Source organism: Colius striatus, chromosome 7 (genome assembly GCF_028858725.1).
Source record: "Colius striatus isolate bColStr4 chromosome 7, bColStr4.1.hap1, whole genome shotgun sequence".
Lineage (NCBI taxonomy): Eukaryota > Metazoa > Chordata > Aves > Coliiformes > Coliidae > Colius > Colius striatus.
In genome coordinates this window covers 22,308,064-22,325,760 of record NC_084765.1, presented here as the reverse complement: position 1 = coordinate 22,325,760, position 17,697 = coordinate 22,308,064, and the positions used below count along the sequence as shown (strand labels likewise).

The following is a 17,697-nucleotide window of genomic DNA, read 5'->3' as shown; positions in this document are numbered from 1 at the left end:
CTGTCAGTACAATGCAGAGTAAGAAAAGAACTAGACTTTGAAGGTCATAAAGCCTAACAATTAAAAATTAATTAGAACTGAAGCAATGATTCATTTATTATATCCAAGTTCAAAAAGATCAAACAGTAAATTCCAATGTAATATTTCAGTCCTGCGTGTGAATCATTAAGGGAATGAAGTATTTTTATGTGTCCACACCCATTATGATTGGCAAGAGAAGAAAGGTTTGGAGATGGTTGGAAAAGGTTGCCCGAGGTGATTTGGCAGCTCCAGGCTTTTGTCTCAGTTTTACTGTTTTGCTGCACATTTCTGCGGGAAACCTTTGTTTTCTGGTATTATGCATCTCTCTCTAATTCCAGCTATTTTCAGAAGAGGCTCAGCTTGTGTACCTCATATCAAACAGCCTCTACCCCCAGGGAAGATTAAGGTATCCAAAGTGACAGGGCTCTTGTCTTGTCATGCAGGATCAGTCCCCCATACAGTCAAATTTGCTGAGACACATGGGAAGTCTGACAGCAGTACCCATGGCACCCACCAGACGACTCCTGCTCAACTTACACATTCTTCTCATATCCTGTATCTTAGGATATATTTTTAAGGACTGACCATGCCTCTTACCAAGGTCTAGGACTCATTATGCGTGGGGATAGAGATGAGTTTAGAGAGAAAATCCAGCTTACTAAAAGGGGATGGGAAGAGGTTCAAGAAACACTCAGTTTCTGCTGCCTCCTTGGCCTGTTCCTGCTTACCTGCACTCTGCAAGGTGATCTGGGCCCTGAAATATAGTTTGGTTTTCCTGGCACAGCTCTCAAGAGTCTTTAATAGTTTGTTTGGGTCTCCTTTAACTGCTGCCTTCTCCAATTAGCCTAGTTCTTGGCAGGTGTTAAGCAAGGCCTTTACCAATCACTTGCTTTCCCAGCTTACAGTTTAATAGTGCTTACCTTCAGCACAGACAATCCAGATAAATTTGAGTTTCACAGACAACCCACCATCTCAGGGAGCTTCACTTCCTGGGCACCTCCTGAACACCTAGAAGAGGTCAGATTATACTTTTCCTTTGTGGACATAAGGGAGGTTTATTTGATCTTTTTAGCACAAACATTTTCTTAACTTACGCACTCTGGGTTTGCAGACTTTAAAGTTTTCCTGAGAAATCTTAAAGTATACTTCATGCCAGCATTATGAGCAGGTAACCACACAAAAATCACCATCTTAAAAAACTTCTACAAATCTTTGTATCAAAATCCTTTTTTAGTTAGACCAAAGTCTACTTGGTGGTAACCAAAGTTATCTGGGCACAGTCAGTGTGCTATCACCTCACTTCGTGGAACTGACTTTGCTAAATCAAGTTTTGTACCATCTGTGTTCTGATCAGGAAAGAAGCTATTAGGGGACTTGGAAGAAAGGAAAAAGGCAAACCATAAGATCCTAATCTCTGTGTAAAACAATAGAAAGACTGGAAAAGAATAGACCATTAACAGAGACTAATTCAAACCAAAGACAGCAAAGTATAAAGGGCAAATGAAGGTGGAAAAAGAAGGTCCCAGAAGACGTTCAGCTTTGAGATTAGAAATAAATGGATTCTGTGACATGCTTTGAAAATTCTGTGAATCTGCAGGAAAAAAAAGTCATTAAACACAAAAAGAGAACAAATCATTCTTCCCCCCTGGTAGATCATCAGCAATCTAGGACACTCCAGTTCAGCCAGCTGCACGTGGGATCCCTGCTTAATGGCACACATTTTTATTAAATCAGGCAATTCCATTGCCTACATTTTCAGTGTCTTAACCAATACAGGATGAGGGACAGAGCAGCTGCCTAAAGCAGGAGTTGGCAAAGCCACGGTAATAATGGGGGAAGAGGAAAGCTTAGAAGCATTTCCTTGTAGTTGGGTTGTCTCTGAAAGTTTCAGCCCTCTGTGTGTGAAATTCACTTGTACGGCTGGAGCTCTCCCAGATTTCTCAGCCTTTCATTAATTCCTCATTAGTCCATCTTGTGTAGAGACAGCTATCAGTTTTTCATGCACAGAATAGCACGCATGGAATAAAATTTACCAAGGTAGGCAATTAAGACACTATGTTAGGTTGAATCACCTTTTAAAGGATGACTAGCAACGTTAAAGCAACACTTTCACACTGGTGGTCCAAGTGACCCCAGCTGCTTCTAACTTCCCAGCATGAGGTGCAGTCAGTGGACGAATCTACAGGAGAAAAACATTCTACAGAGAGGAACAGGGCTGTTGTGACAAGACAAAGCATAGAATGCATTGGAAACGAGAAGCATCAAATGTTTTGGGGTTTTTTTTTTCCCTAGCACTGTAGATACAAGAGAATTCTTTCTCTTTGTGAGAGTTCTCCCTCATCAGACTTGCAGGAAGGCACTACTCTCATCTTCACCTCCAAAACCTCAAATGAAGGAGTTAGGAGAACATGTCTGCACACTGAAATGGCACCAGAGCAATTGTCTAAGTCATCTGGGTGCTAGTTATTGCATCAGCTGCAGTGTTGCTAAAGTTGTAAGGCAGCCTATTGCTATACAGATATTATTTAAACATCTGTAATACCTTGAGTACTCCAATGTGGAGAGATGCCCTGGAAGCAGGGTGGGGTGCTTTCCACAAAAAATGCACTTGGTTTTGGATCCCAACTGGAAATACGTCAGCTCTTGAACAGAAGTTATAAAGGCCTGACGATGGATTTATGTAGAACAATTACATGTTTTTGTAGAACTATTGCATTTAACTGCATATACTGCTAAGTAGAACCGTTCTTATGCATTCCTACAGAACAGTAAACCTTCCTCCATGCAGCATTTTGATTGCTATTACATTACAGAGATAAAGCCTCTGCTGTGCAGCTGTAAGTACAGCTGGTGCTGCAGAGCTTGTCATTTACAGAGAAAAAAAATCAGACTAACGTTTGCTAAAATTTTCACCAACACCAGAATCCTCTTGAAATACATTTAGGGAGGGCAAAGCCCAATACAAATACATGGGCATCAGCTAACACAGCTTTATCAGCCTAAAGCTACCCAACTTTTACAGATTACATAGCAACAAGTGTTATCTCCAAGCCTGCAAGGGGAGAAGAGAGGTGCAGGGAGCTGGGGCATTTCAAACACTTTCAAAGATTATTTTGCAATAAAGTACATACAAATGGCACAGCCAGAAGTATATCTCTGTCAGCCATGAAGAAGAAGATCTGTTGCTGCCACAAGAAACTTGGGAGTGGGAAAAGCACTACTAATTGATCATAGTGGAAGAGCCTCAGACCTCTACTGCTACTCAGGTTTGTACCCTGTGGAGGCCTTCATGAGTGGGCCATGGACTCCAATCCTGCCTCGGCTGCCCGCGGCACTTCTTACAGTGCTGTGTGGAAACAGGATGAAACAAGCTGAACTGGGAGGCGTGTTAAGAAATCGTGTCTTTGTGACTGCTCAGGCAAAGGTCATCTTCCCTTCACTTTGCCCTGCACGCAGGGGTCTCTGACATGCCCAAAGCTCATGGATGCGGCTGTTTCACAAGCAAGCAGCATACCAGGTGGCTAAAGATAACAAGGCAAGCAGCACGGTGCCAGCAGGGTGAAGGCAGGCCAGTGGGAAGCCGATGTGAGTGCTGTTGCTCAGAGTGCATCTCGTCTGTGGCCAACATGCTTTTTCAGGATCCCCAAAATAGCACTTATCATAAACAACAGACTGACTTGGAAGTACACTGCTTCGCTTAATGCCTCCTGTGGTCTCTGCCAGACTTCTACCCTAGTCAGTCTCCTGAAGCTAAAGAGGTGGAAAACCTAAGAAATATCAAAAAGTGGGAACTTTATAGAGCATCTACCATGAAGTTATATGGTAAATATTCAGCTTCGCAAATACTACCTTGAGTCACTTTTGTTATCTCCAGATGTCAAAACCCAGTTTTTATCTTGCTAAGAAATACATTTTGGAACCTCCTCCTCTCCCTTCATACTCTGTAACTTTTTCTCAGCGCATGTTGCACCCTTTATTTCTGAAGGTTTCCATTGCAAATTCGCAATTGCCCATATTCCCCAATCCCACAATATCTTAGTTTTCATTAAGATTTTCTGGGATGTTTCAGGTTTTCTCAACAGTTTTGTGACACTTGCTAGAAGGGAATACATTTTCAAACTATTTGTTTTCTCGTGAAAACTGAGGTTTTTGCCTGTGTGCCAGAATCAGCAGACATTTATAAATAGCTTTGGACAGATGACAGGAAATGATGCAAGATCTCAGGCTGCTCCACAGAGGGCAACTGTCTAAAGTGCTCAGGAAGGAGGGCCTTGCACCATTGACTACTACACAGAGGGGGAAAAAATGCACATAAGCATCATTTACTACAGTGGATATCAGATGAAGTACAAAAGCTCTTATCTTACTGCAGCTCAAGCAAAAAAAGCTATTTGCTCACAAATATACTACAACAAAAAACATGGAAAATATTTTTTCTTTAAAAACTGACCAGGACTGTCCAAACTTGCTTTGTCTTTCACTCTTCAGGAGGAGCTTTTCCCTTCTAACAGCTATAAATACCAGTACATGCATTGGAGACTCCATACTCTGATTGGTGCCAAACACTGGGATCATCTTCTTACCTTGGCATTTCTCATCCGCTTCAGCAAAGGCCCTTCTAACTCAAACTAATTTAAATGGGCTCTGGCAATAGCTGCTTAGAGGTTAATCTGTGTCTGTCCATCTGATCCCAAGAACTGTCCGTTCCTCTTTGCAATAGTAATACAGAATAGGCATCAACTCACTGTCTCATTTTGTTTCTATCAGCTTCCATGCAGATAAAGCACAGTAATGTAACCCCAAATAAATGTTTTATTTGGAATAGGAGTAAACTGTCCATGGCATCACTATCAACAAGTTTAACTTCAGGGCAGTGACTCCCAGTGACTCCCAGTACTAGGCTTTCTCTTCTCTCTAACAGCAGCAAGCTCCTCTCAGCCCACTCCTTACCACACACTGCTGATGACTGAACAGCCTGCTATAGGTGGAAGTCTACAAGTATCAGTGAGGAACTGATTTAATGTACCACCCCAGCACATGTGCTCTTTGAATCACTCAGTCCAGAGAGTGATACATTCCATCCCTCCATGACCCCACATTGCAGTTAAGCGTGGTGTGGGGCTAGAAGAGTTGGCGTTGAAGCAGTCATGGGCCAGTCTCCTTTCTGCCCTGGGCACTAGAAGTGCGTGAGCATCTGAGCACGTGCAGTGCCTTCTCCCCCAGCCCCAGCATCAGGGAGGCCAGCCAAGACTTCTCACACTTTACTTGAACTGAGAATTGTGTGTTTGATCCCTCTCACCACCATACTTCAGAGGCATCCTACTTCCAGGGGACGATGGTTTCTACCCATCATTTGTAAGCAATCTGTTCCCATGACAGGCAGAAGAGCCTAGGAACACTCCTAACTAGGAAAGGAGTAAATATTACATGACACACTTTTTGAGCTTTTATATTGAGTAACCGATTTCACCCATGATCTAAGTTTCTGTCAGTCTAAAGAAGAACTTGATTTTTTTCCACTAAAGACATGAAATCTGAGTGAATCTTTGTCATTTTGGAAAAGAGCTATTACCTCTATTAGAGGGATGACAGTGCTAAAACTGTGCCATCCCAGACTTTCTCAGTGAAAAGCTCTGCAAACAGAAATGGAAAGTATCTGTCCATGTATGCATTGCAGGATGTAAAAAAATATCATAATCTACGTGTTGGTGTGTGCAGGAGAGGAGGGTGCAAGAGAGGGTGGACAAGGCTGTCAGCCTTTGTAGAGCTCAAGAAAAGCTCTAGTGCAGGAAACCCAACTGTCCTTAATAACCATAAGCATAAAAAACTCTAAAAGTTGTAAACCCAGACTTCATTACCTTCATGTCCTACAAGGAAATGTGTCTCACATGGCTACTTACTGTACCACTGGATAGCCTCCTCCACAGAGACACTCTTCTTGCACAGGGTTGATGGCAGATTGCTTCTCAGAAATACCTCCATAGGATACCCCAGTGCTGAGGAATCACTGAGAAGCAGTCCTAAAGCCAGAAAGTTATCTTGTATAGGTAAACATTTCACTGCATAGTTATGCCTAGAGGTTCTTTCATGATCTGAATAGCGAGATTTGCTTTGCAAGTGAGCTGGAATTAAGAAAGATAAAAAGATATAGAAACCTTCTGCTTTTTAGTGCATCAGCATTCTCTTATCTCCAGCCTATCTCTAAACAGTTTTCAATCGCGTTCAGTCAAAAACTGTTAAATGAAAATTTGACACACTATAGTCATCTAAAGCTGTATCTCATGACAGGGGAAAGATATTCCTCCCTCATTCTTTTTGTTTTATGAAACACTGGAGAATCATTTCAGCCTCAGTTAAAACAAAATCAATTCCTGATAAATCTATTTTAGTAAACACGAAAAAATTGCTAACCATTATCTCACATTTCTTCTTATTGTTTAATCTGGACACTCCCAAAACAAAAGTAATTGAGATGATTCGAAGAGGAGGAGTTTCAACCTTTGGACCAGCTCTAATTGCAATACTTAGTTCTCATGATTGCTGCAATTCAACAGACTCCAACATGATCACAGTGTTCATCTGTGCTCTGCAACCTGCTCCAGCATTACCCTAGATGACAGCAAGAGCTGCCACGTGGTTCTATCTGTAATCTGATGTCTCCACTGACTCATAGCATCACAGATCAGCTGAAAGACCTTCTTCTGTGCCCTTGTACCCATTATCACAAAAGTTAGGTACTCAAATCCCTTCACTCATGTTCAGCTGGCTATTTGTGACAAGGCCAGGCTGCACAGTGGCAGATCTCACTTGGCCATTCAAAGCAAAGAAGAACAGGCTTCAGCCATGGAACAACAGTGGGCAAACTCTTCCAGTCAAACCACCCTGCAGGGGCAGGACTAGGAGTCTCATGACTGCTGCCCAAACCATCCTACTCTAAGGGCAGCTCCAAGGAGGACTTAATTCTCTGAAGCCTTTCTGTCAGAGATGCTTCACAAGACAGCATAATATTCATCAAAACCAAGGTGGTGGTGCTCCCTCCAACCCAGCACTGGTTTTGAGATGTCAGCTATTCATTTTTTTCCCAACAGACTAGCCAAGCTGGCATTTCCACAGCTACATTGACTATCTAAGTTCTTCCTAGAAGTACAGTGTAAAGTGAGATTATTACGGTTTGTGATAATATCCCCGTTTAATTAAGGCAATTTAGTAGCTTGCAGTAAAAAAGATTCAAGGACTACATGTACAATTTGCGATCAAAGTACTACCCTGTATCCCATGTTTATCATCTAGGTCCAGTGATATTTGTTAGTAAACAATATAAACGTAATCATTGGCTAAGCAATGGTAAATCAGTGGCAAGGCCTGAACAGGCTGTTGTCGAGTAGGAAAACTTCAACCAAGAACCTGCAATAACTGCCAAAACCAAAGGAAGCAGCAGGGTAGTAATGGAAACTTTTGAACCTTTTCATACAGAAGAACAAGATTTATTTTCCTGATTGCTCTAATGATTCAGATAGCAGGAGAACATGGGAATATAGGTCTTAAAGTCAGCTAGTAAACTTATCTGACCTTTGAACTATGAGTGACATGACCATCACAGTAATCAGAACAAGCTCTATCTACTGTCATACAACTTTATTGCACGAGAAGATGCTTCTTTTTTCTCCTTACAAGTGCTTAGGGCTCTGCTTCATTCATTGCACAAGACAGATAGTGCTCACCCGATTGCCAGCAATTGGATACCAATAAAAAGATAAAATCATTGTACTGCCCTATGTCTGATTCTCCACATATTGCCCCAGTCTGAGGACAGAACCACCGGGGTTTAAGGGCTCTACAAATACACTTCAAAATAATTTCTACAATCTACAAGAATGTCAGGATGTTATCATTTCCACTTTCCTGAACTGAGTCACAAAGATAAAAAAGAATCACAGTAGCCCTTAATAGCAGATGCCCAATTTAAGATTGCAAGAACTGAATTTTGAAAGGCTTTAGGACTTGATTCCACTCTTCAACTCGCTTTTCAAAGTGATTGGTACTTCTTGCACCAAGTGCAGATGCCGAAAGCTTAGAATTCTCAGATTTTGTAAGTTATTCTATTCCATTCTCCAGGCAGCTCTGGTTTTCCCCAGCACCAGAAGCCCCCAACTAGCTGTACTTGTACAGCCTAAGTAGCTGCGTTTGCCCATACTCCACACCAGCCTCTCTATTCCCTTTCAGTTGCTCCAAGCCTCCTCCCATTTCCCAAATTCAATTTTTTTCTCCCTTCCAATTAAAATCTCATTTTTACAAGCATTTTCTTCCAATATACTCCTTAAAAATGTCCTACTTATTTAGTCTTTGTTTCTTCCACACATGAGTCCCGTAGCTACCTCCATCTTCTTAACTGGAGTCAACAGGAGTCACTAAAAGCAGTGCATGAGATGAACAGTCTGTGTGTATTCAGTTTAGGTGCCCAAACCCAACACAGCCTGTAGCAGGCCGTGGATGCAGTCACAGGAAAATTTCTGTTCAGAAGTTGACTGGGTTGGAGCTCACCCAGGACTGACAGACAGTAGGTGAATTTATCTGCTACCATATTTATCCTGTCTGCAAAACCCGAGGTCCACAGTGCAACTTTGGTTCTGGATTTCAAGAGTATCCTCCTCTTCTGGCACAGGCAAAAGCCTTTTAAAACGTCCCCTCCCGCCCCTCACTAGTAGGGCAAAATCAATGCTCTCCTCCAGCCCAGTTCTTGTAAAATGACAAAATATTTGAGCTAAACATTACAGCAAAGTTCAGATTTGGAAATACACCTGGCACAGAATTATTGGGCAACCTCAACATGAAGCCTTCCCAGCATTGTCCAAGCCACCAAGGGGCTGCAAATGCCATATGCCAGTGCTCCTGGCATGCACAGCCTTGCTCCATCACTGCGCCTCTGCCTGGGCAAAGGAACAGGAACATTCACACCTTCTCCTTCCCCAGCAGAAGGTAACCAGAAAGCTAATACAGGCTGTGTCATTTCTCCAGGCAACCTTCTCCTCACGTCACTGGGGCTGGAAAGCCACTAGCTGTCAGGAAAGGTGGTGGTAAAAGGGTCGTCCTAGAGACAGGAGAACATTAGAGAGGGAAAAAAAGTAGTCCAGAGAGTTTCTGAGAAAGTGTCGTCCCCATGGGTCGCTGAGAGGTTGTGGGTGGGCACACAGGGAAGCCCCACAGCGGCAGTCACTGCTGGGATGCGGAGGGTCCTATTTAAGCTTCTCTTCTTCAAAAAGGTATTTTTGGAAAAAGCTCTCAGCAGTGAAAAGCAAGAGGCTGTTTCCTGTAAGAAAACATCTCATTCTCCAGAATAAAGTTTTTCCCTATTACTTTCCTGTGCTATGCAGTTGTGCAACCTCTCCTACTACTCAAATCCTGCTGCTTCCCTGAGCACAGACCCTGCACTCTTTGCTGCAGCTGCTGTTACGGGGCTGAGGCAGATAGTGTTGGGGTGGGCAGGAGACCCAGGGTTATGGGGAGAGACCCCAGGAATGAGGAGAATGCAACAGTGAAGGAGATGAGGAGACAAGTGTTTAAAGAATCTCTATCATCAGCTTCTCCAGGATCTTGGTTTTTGGCTGCCTGAAGGGACAGATAGAAACCACCTGTAACTCTGTTCAGGTGCTGGGGACAACAGCAACATTAGCCAACATCAACCAACATTCTGATGGTTACAGAGGCTGTAATTTATTTTTATTTTCACTGTATCCTATGTGAAAAGCATTTCAAGAACTGCCCCACTCCTCAGATCCTGTCATGGAAGACTAGATCTCACATAGCTGTTTTACAACACATGAAATTCAGGTTCCATGGCTCTGTTTGACAGTTTTGCGAAGACAATATTAACTCCTGACTGAGTATAAGCAGCAACCAGGCCACTGAACACCAGGAGTGCACAACTCAGTGCCCCAGTGATGTGCTTGGGTTAGTTGTACCTCTCAGAGCCCCCATCTCCAGCCTCAGCAAAGTCTGTCCCACCCCTCTATCATGCAGCGGCAGGTAGGTCAGGTCCCAGGACCTTTACTAAGCTCTGGTAAAGAACAGACGACCTCAAACAGAGACAGCTCCATGCCACTGCTCCTGCAAGAGGGCTGATGCCGCATTGCCCCAGCGAGCCACTCCGCAGCCCCCGCAGTGAGACCGCAGCAGGGACACGACCTGCTGGGGCTTCTTCAGCACAATGCTGGCAGCTGCAGCAGAAGGAATCTAGGAAACACAGCCCTGAACCCGCCCTTGTTTTATTGAAAACAAACTTTTATTTATGCTGCTGGTGGTGGCAAAAACCAGCCCAAGTCTCCAGTCTACCTTCAGTTCTGTTTTGCCACGTGCCGACCTGAAGCTCTGAGGCTCCTCTCCCTCTGCAGAGCAAACACCGCATTTGCAGGAATAAAGCTGTGCTTATATAAGCTTCTGACAATGCCAAGTGGAATGTCTGACAGAGGAAAAACTTCTGGTAAAAACCTATTTTTGTGTTTTCAAGAGATCTAATCTATCTTCTGTGCATTCCTGACCTTCAGAAAGTATTTTCATCTCACACGTTAAGTATAACAATCCTCTTAACATGGGAACATTTTGTTAGAGCTTTAAATTGGGTTACGTAAATTATTTGCAGTTCTGACAGCAGGTTTCTCTTCCGTCCATGAGGACAGTTGTTATGAGATTGCTACAAGGTTCATTTGAAAACACTGCAGATAATCATCTGAAGGGACTATTTGAAATGAGATTTTTATCAGAGGGATATGCTACAAGTTTATTGAGGCTTTTTGTAACAGTAGTCTTTTTAATACAGTAATTTTGTAATACAGTAACCTGCAAGAGAATGAAAAAAACCTCCCTGTTGTTAATGGTAAATCAAGGGGGGAAAAAACCCCATAAACTTTAGGAGGAGCAGAACACAGAGGGGAAAAACCTAATATAATATGTGTATGGAGGTAGTACTAAGCACGTCTCAAATCATGAGTTTACTCTTGTGGACTACAGTGGGAATTGCAAACAGTCAGGATCAGGCTCTTTGTTTCCACTAAGTACTTGTTCAGAAAAAAAGCAGAGTGAAAAATTTATTCAAGAAATAACAGCACTACTTTTAGCATAACACCAGAACAGTCAAGGACTTGGAAACACATTTTACAGTACTCTCCCCTCTTTCTTCTCCCCAGCCCCTAACCAGCCATGGGGTTAGACACTGATTTTGAATGGGAAGAGTTGTCAGACAGTAGAAGCCTCCCGCTTCCCTTTCTGTCATCACTGGTAAGGCTGATTGGGAAGAAAGAAAGTTTCTACTGTTTTCTTTAGTAGTGGGAAAAGAAGGGCATCATTTATAAATTTGGATTAATTTTTTTAGATTTCCCATTATATTTATGAGCTATTTTTAAAAAACCCAACAGAGCAATAAACAGTATTTTTTCACTGATTTACTAAACTAACATTTTAAAATGAACAATTTCAAATCAAAATATGGACATTCCATTTTAAAACCTTTGTAAGAGCATTTCAGATTTGGTTTTTTCTTCCTCCCTGAGTAACAACAACAGTGAGTTAAAAGTTTCATCCAGTGCTAAATGTGTGCAATTGAGCACATCCAGTAAACCTGATTTCTACACACTCGTGCTGGCATTTCCACAACAGTAGGCCAGAAGCCAACAAATCCCACTGCCCCTTCTGCAGCATGAATATACTACAAGGAGTGACATTTTCATGGAGAAAAAAACTTGTGGGTTTGTAAACTACACACACACACATATGCACAGACACAAGAGCCATGCAAAAGGCGCTCAGCAGAGGAGGACCTTTACCCACAAAACCTAACATTTGCTAACATTTCCAAATCTGCCTGGGAATGCTTTATCTTGGTATTTTCAATCACGTTGAACTAACTCATGGCGTTTTATCTTTCCTTAATATTCCCTCCCCTTCTTTGTTTGATGCCAAACATTTATTTTCAGCAGTCTCTACAGAGTTGTCTCACGATTTTATTAGCAGACTCTCGTGTAACACTTTATCTACAGAGAATGCAATGCATTAGTACTTCTAGGTACAATGTTAGGTATTCCACTGAATTATCTAGAGACACTAGCTGACTAGTAGACAATCATTTTGTTTATATAAAAGACAAGACAGCTTGGTAATTCTCAAAGACAGGTGTTTTTTAAGTGTTAGTTAGAAAGATTGAACTTAGTCCTTTATACTTCTTTCTCTCGACACAAACAGATCTCGTAGAAGAATACACACAGACATTTAACTTACCATTACTGAAGCTATCTTTTGACTTCCTCAGTATCATTAATATTTAAGCAGAAAGAACAGACCAAACAGTTATCCTAATGATACCACACCAGAACGGACAAAGAGATCTTTAAAAAGTCATCCAGGAGAAGTGAGAAGGTCGACCAGAAAACTCGAGTCAGGAATAGCTGTGCTCCGATGAGGAGGGGAAGGATATGTTGCTGTGAAATGAGTAGTGCACAGCTGTTACTCTAGTAATAATTCATCATATTAATATTTAAATGAGAGGAGGAGGAGGAGGGCACGAGATTGTGTGTGACTCAGTGGTCCCTCCCTGTCCTTAAGCAGAAAAATAGGCCACCAATACAGAGAGAACATTAAGGAACTATAGAGTGGGAAGGTTTGTTTTCATTACCTCATGAATAAAAGCAGGCAAACTGGTCCCCAAAGAAGCCTAGAAATTATCTTGGTTTTACTATTGAAAGTTAAATTCTGTTTCTACTCTCAGAAGCAGCCATTACCTACTGAGCAAATTGATCCAGCAACCAGTGCTCTAGATCTGTACGTGGTGTTCCTTGGATCTCAGTGTATTTCCACGAAGCTTCTATGCTTCCTGTGAAGAGCCACCCTCAGGAGCCTCACCTGGCAGTTCCTTGCAGGGAACTGCTGAATTGCTGCTGTACTTTGCCATTTTTCTATAGACATGTTGAGAAAACCCATTTCTTTCATCAGGGTTCACTTACCCCCAGGCTTTGTTCCATTACCTTGGCCCATGGGGGTCTCTGGCATGGGCTGGCTCAGGAGCCCTGTGGCACCTGAGGAGAAGCAGGAGCGGCTGCCTGCAGGAGGAGGTGGTGTGAGGAGCAGAGCTGCAGCCCCAGGGAGCCTGGGGAGCTTCAGGAGGTAGAGCAGAAATACCCAGCAACAGCAGGCTCAGCACAAGGTGGAGGGCTGGAGGAAACAGCTGATGCAGGCATAATCCAGACAGATGTGGGTGGCATCCCTGGCAGGAGACACAGCCTGACCATGCTTGGTTGCATATAGGGTTGCACAACTTTATCCAACAATTCCATATAAACACACCTCTCACATGCTAGTTTTTGGGAGGATTGGGTTTTCTTTTTTAATTCTGTACAACTTTTCCTTGCTAGCAGAAGGAGTGTTACTGTGACACCCCTGGCTGAGCATCTGAGCATCGCCTTGTTGTCTGTATAAATCTATAAAGGTAATAAGCCACCATTTAACCAGAAATACAGACAGAGACTGCAGAAATGGTCATGAGACTGAATAACAAATAGCTTGTAAAAGAACAACTCCAGAGAGAAGCATTCAGCTTAGTGCTCAGCATGAAAATACAAGGTACATCATGTACAACCATTAAGAGATGCCAAATTCATGCAGTACTATCAGTTCTCAGCACACCAAGGCAAATTCTTCATCAGAAGTTTTCTATTTTTTCCTGTTCAAGTACAGACATTCTCTCCCCACCTTCATTTCATTAGCCTAATCCTTCAAGATCAAGTTTGCAAACAGCCTGAGTTAATGTTGATGATATTTTTAGCTGACTAATATGGAGGTTTTATTTGCTGCATCCTGTACAACAGGATTTGTGTTATTAATACATTGCAGAAAACACCACTCCTTAGATCTTCTCCATATCCCTTGTCAGTGGCCTAGTAGAATGACTGCTTAAAACTAGTCTTCATAACTTGCTGAGAGGGTTTGTACATACAGCAAAATCAGACCCCTGGGCACATTGTAGAATTAGGGAGTACTGATCTAGACTGTTCACAAGAGCAGGTGACAAGGGTCTGCAGGAGGATACCCTCTTCCCTATATTAGTAATTACACTAACACAGGAGAGGTTGGGCTCTTCCTCCTTGGATTCTGGGAATGCTGGAAGAACAGACCTGGAACACTGGTTTTAATTCCCAGTAGAGCCCTTCCTCAAGCTCCATCACCACCACTACCACCACTGCTGCCTCATGGGTAGGACTGACACAAGGATGGAATTGGCCACCCTGTTAGCACTCCCAGCTGGGACTCATATGTTCCCAGTCACATATGGAGGCAGAAGCCATTCTCCAATTCCTTGAGGTTCTGTGTCAGCCTATAGTGACAGCTCCAGCCCTGACAAATATTATCTGATTACTGTCAGATTGAAGACTACTCGCACTCCCAAAGCTATGGCCTCACAAATATCTCTGTGATTAGAGGGCTCAGTCTTCAACCAGCTTGGATGCCGAGTTGTGTCACTAGCTCCAGGAGAGCTGAGGAAAAATGCTGGAAGAAGCAGAAGATTCCCTAAAAGCTCCTCTCTTTCTACATGAAGGGGAAGGTGAATGTGTGATACTAGACAAACATTTTTAGATACAGATTGGGTCAGCCGACAGATTTAATAGCTTCCATAAAATACCACATTGCAAGAGCTTTCATACTGTCTTTACAGGCAACCACCAATTTCTAGCTGGACTTCATGGCAACCAAATCAATGTATAAAGTTTGAGGAGGCCCAGAAGCCCAGGCTTGGTTTTGCTCTTCTTTCAGTGGCAGAAGTTACTAGTTTAATCCAAATCCATGGCCTTGGTTCAGACAAGGCTCCAGCCTCTGTTGACAAGTACCTTTGAGGTCAAGGTTTTTCAGGCTTTGTCCAATGTCTGCCAAAATGCCACTCTATTTCAGCCTATGCTCTTAGTGAAAAAGGGTGGAAAAAAAGCAAATTCACCTAATTATTTTGTTTCAAAAATACAGTACTAACAAGGAAATCCCACCCGAGGAGTAACTGCTCAAGTGTTTGGGTGCACTTTCATGCTGAAATTCCTCTCCTGCGGATTTGGGGAAGCCTCCCTTCACCTTGAAGAAGATATAGAATCATAGAATGGTAGGGTTGGAAGAGACATTTAGAGATAATCTAGTTCAACCCCCCTGCAAAAGCAGGTCCACCTAGATCAAGTCACACAGGATATGTGACAATTAGCAAAGGACTGAGTACAAAATTAAAAGATTGGTCAGTGGCAGTTAGCTCCATTGGCACATCTCATTTCAAGAGAAGTAACCTAATTCAGGAGGTATCACACCATTCATCCATTCCTCTTATAAACAAGCGTTAGGTTCTCACTACAGTCGGGGAGCAACTCATAGACACAGAAGAGTTTGTTGCAAGGCCGGCCACTGCCCTAGCCTGAGAAACAGAGCGGTCAGTGTGAGGGGCCCATCTGGCACCAAAAACCCCAAACCATCAGCACATGCAAATTCTAATTTAATTAGCAGCACTAGGGTTTAAAGGTATGACTACCAGATGCAGATAGCTGGGCCTAGCTCCTGGCATGGTCAAACACTGCACCCATGCCCAGCTTTTCTTTAACCAGGTGGGCTCCATAGCATGGTCTTTCTAGATGAAACTGGGCAGTTATGCTTCCTGAAAGTCACACAAGTGGACAAACTCCCCTCTGGCTCTGCAAAGGCCACACGGCCCACGTGAGGAACTAGCAAAAGCTCTCAGGAGATTTCAAGTAACAGCAGCAAGGATTACATAGTTGTTTATCAGTCAAAAAAGAGAGGTAGGCTTTTTATAGTCTAAACTTTTTGAAGTGATAAAGATCTATGAATCATCTAACACGCAGTTTATCTACAGACAAATAGGATTAAAAATAGAGCAGGTGGTTTTGTCTCCTCTTTTTTTTTTTTTTTAAATTGGAATGGAAACAAAAATAAAGTTGGAAGATGAAGGAGAAGAAGGCTGCTGAGGATGCTGAGCACAGGCTATGGCTGAGAGCTGCAGTGAGAACTTCCTTAATTACTGTCTCTCCCTGATGGGAGGCCAGATCTTAGGTACTCTTAAGTGGCCTTTTTTTGTAACAAGGATCTCAGTATTTGGCCTATTCATATTTTTCATTTCTCTGCACTTGGTCCAGGAAATCACAAGGCTTGGCATTTTACCACTGAAATCAATGCAAAGACTTCTGCCTTTTAAGTGTCTAGTTCAGAGTTTTTTAATCTTCCCTTTCCTAAGTGTAACTGACGGAAGGGAGCGTGCATCCTTGGGTCAGTTTTCAACTCATGATCCAAATAGCTCATCTTGGAAGAAATCCCAACAGTTTCCCAAATAATTTTCCTTGGGACAGTCTGGAAACCCTCCTTGTCACTAAGTAATTTCTATCAAGTGAAACACTGACAGAGCTATTCTGCTCAGCTAACTATATCGTGAAACATTAACCTCTTTCCCTGCAGAGACTGTGTTTTGGTGCTTCATGACCCATGAGTGACCTCACTGTGGTCTCCCATATTTTCAGCACACCTCCTTGAGGTTCAGGATTGAGTTACATGGCACCTATGTTTAAAGAAACAGATGGGAAAAAGCAACTATCATTTCTTCCTTGTCTTTACTGGGCATTATTTGCAGTAAGAGGGGGCAGATGATGCCAGGACCACTTGTCCCTCATCCAAGGATGCTTGGTTACTGTGACACATACTCCCTTAGCCTGGCAGCACTGCTGCCTGATGTAAAGAGCCCTGCCTGCCATAACCCAGGGATCTTGCTGCATCAGCACACTCAGGAGAGCTGTGGCTCTGAGGGCTTAGGAGGAAGAGGAAAATTACATTGCCAAAGAGAGCGAGAACAGACACCCACTGCAGAGCCAAATGGCTATGGGACATAGGGGCCTCCATGACACAGCACACGTCCCTGACAGAGCTCCCTGGGCACAGCCATGCCCTGCAGTCAGTAGCACAACTGACCAGCACCGGCATGTCCAGTAGCATCCCTGTCACTTCAGAGTCTCTGAGGCTGAGTTACATGAGTGGCACTTACTTCAATGCCGTTACACGATCAGGTGTTCCTGCAGTGTACAGGGCACAAATTTGTATCCATTACTGCTGGGCAGGAATCTTGACACTGGGGACCACAGGGTCTTTGTTCCATGGAGCTTCAGGACCTTGTGATAAATTCCTGAGGGCTTCAGAGAGTGAGATGGTCAGGGAGACCTTTTCTCATTCCAATAACCCCACCAGAGAGGGTTTGCCCAGAAGAAGGTTGTGCATGATTCCAGAGCAGCACATGGGCAGCAGCCGCCTCATCAATAACCTAATTGACATCTATGCCTCTGGCTCTTCCTTATACACTCCTTCCCACCTCACCCCTCCACTGAGTAGTTTCTCTACACCCACACTTCTCCACACCCACAATTCTCTTTCCTCCACCTGTCATAATATACAGTCTGGCTGTGCTGACAAGCCCTTACCACACTATTCACTCTTGCTAGCAGAAAAGAAAGCCTTGTTCAGGCCCCTGCTCTTGGGGTCCAAACCAAGCAAAGCACCAGCTCTCCTCACCTGCCTCATCTCCAGAGAATCTTTACACCTGCTGATGATGCTCTGTGCAGATATCCATCTCAAGGGGGCTGCATGGCTTTACCAAGCCTGCACCAGCAG

The 17,697-nt window shown here is 43.2% G+C and overlaps 1 protein-coding gene across 2 annotated transcripts in view; it reads right to left on the bottom strand.

The window, feature by feature from the left end:
• The window catches only part of MAPK6 (mitogen-activated protein kinase 6), a 30,926-nt gene extending 18,463 nt beyond the window's left edge, over positions 1–12,463 (bottom strand). The window contains exon 1 of one of the 2 annotated variants that reach the window (XM_062000513.1): positions 12,289–12,463. The gene's annotated coding sequence lies outside the window, so the exon portion shown is untranslated. Of the gene's footprint in view, positions 1–941; positions 1,028–12,288 lie in introns of those variants that run through there. The other variant, XM_062000514.1, reaches the window with a different exon arrangement.
• Positions 12,464–17,697: the final 5,234 nt, after the last annotated feature.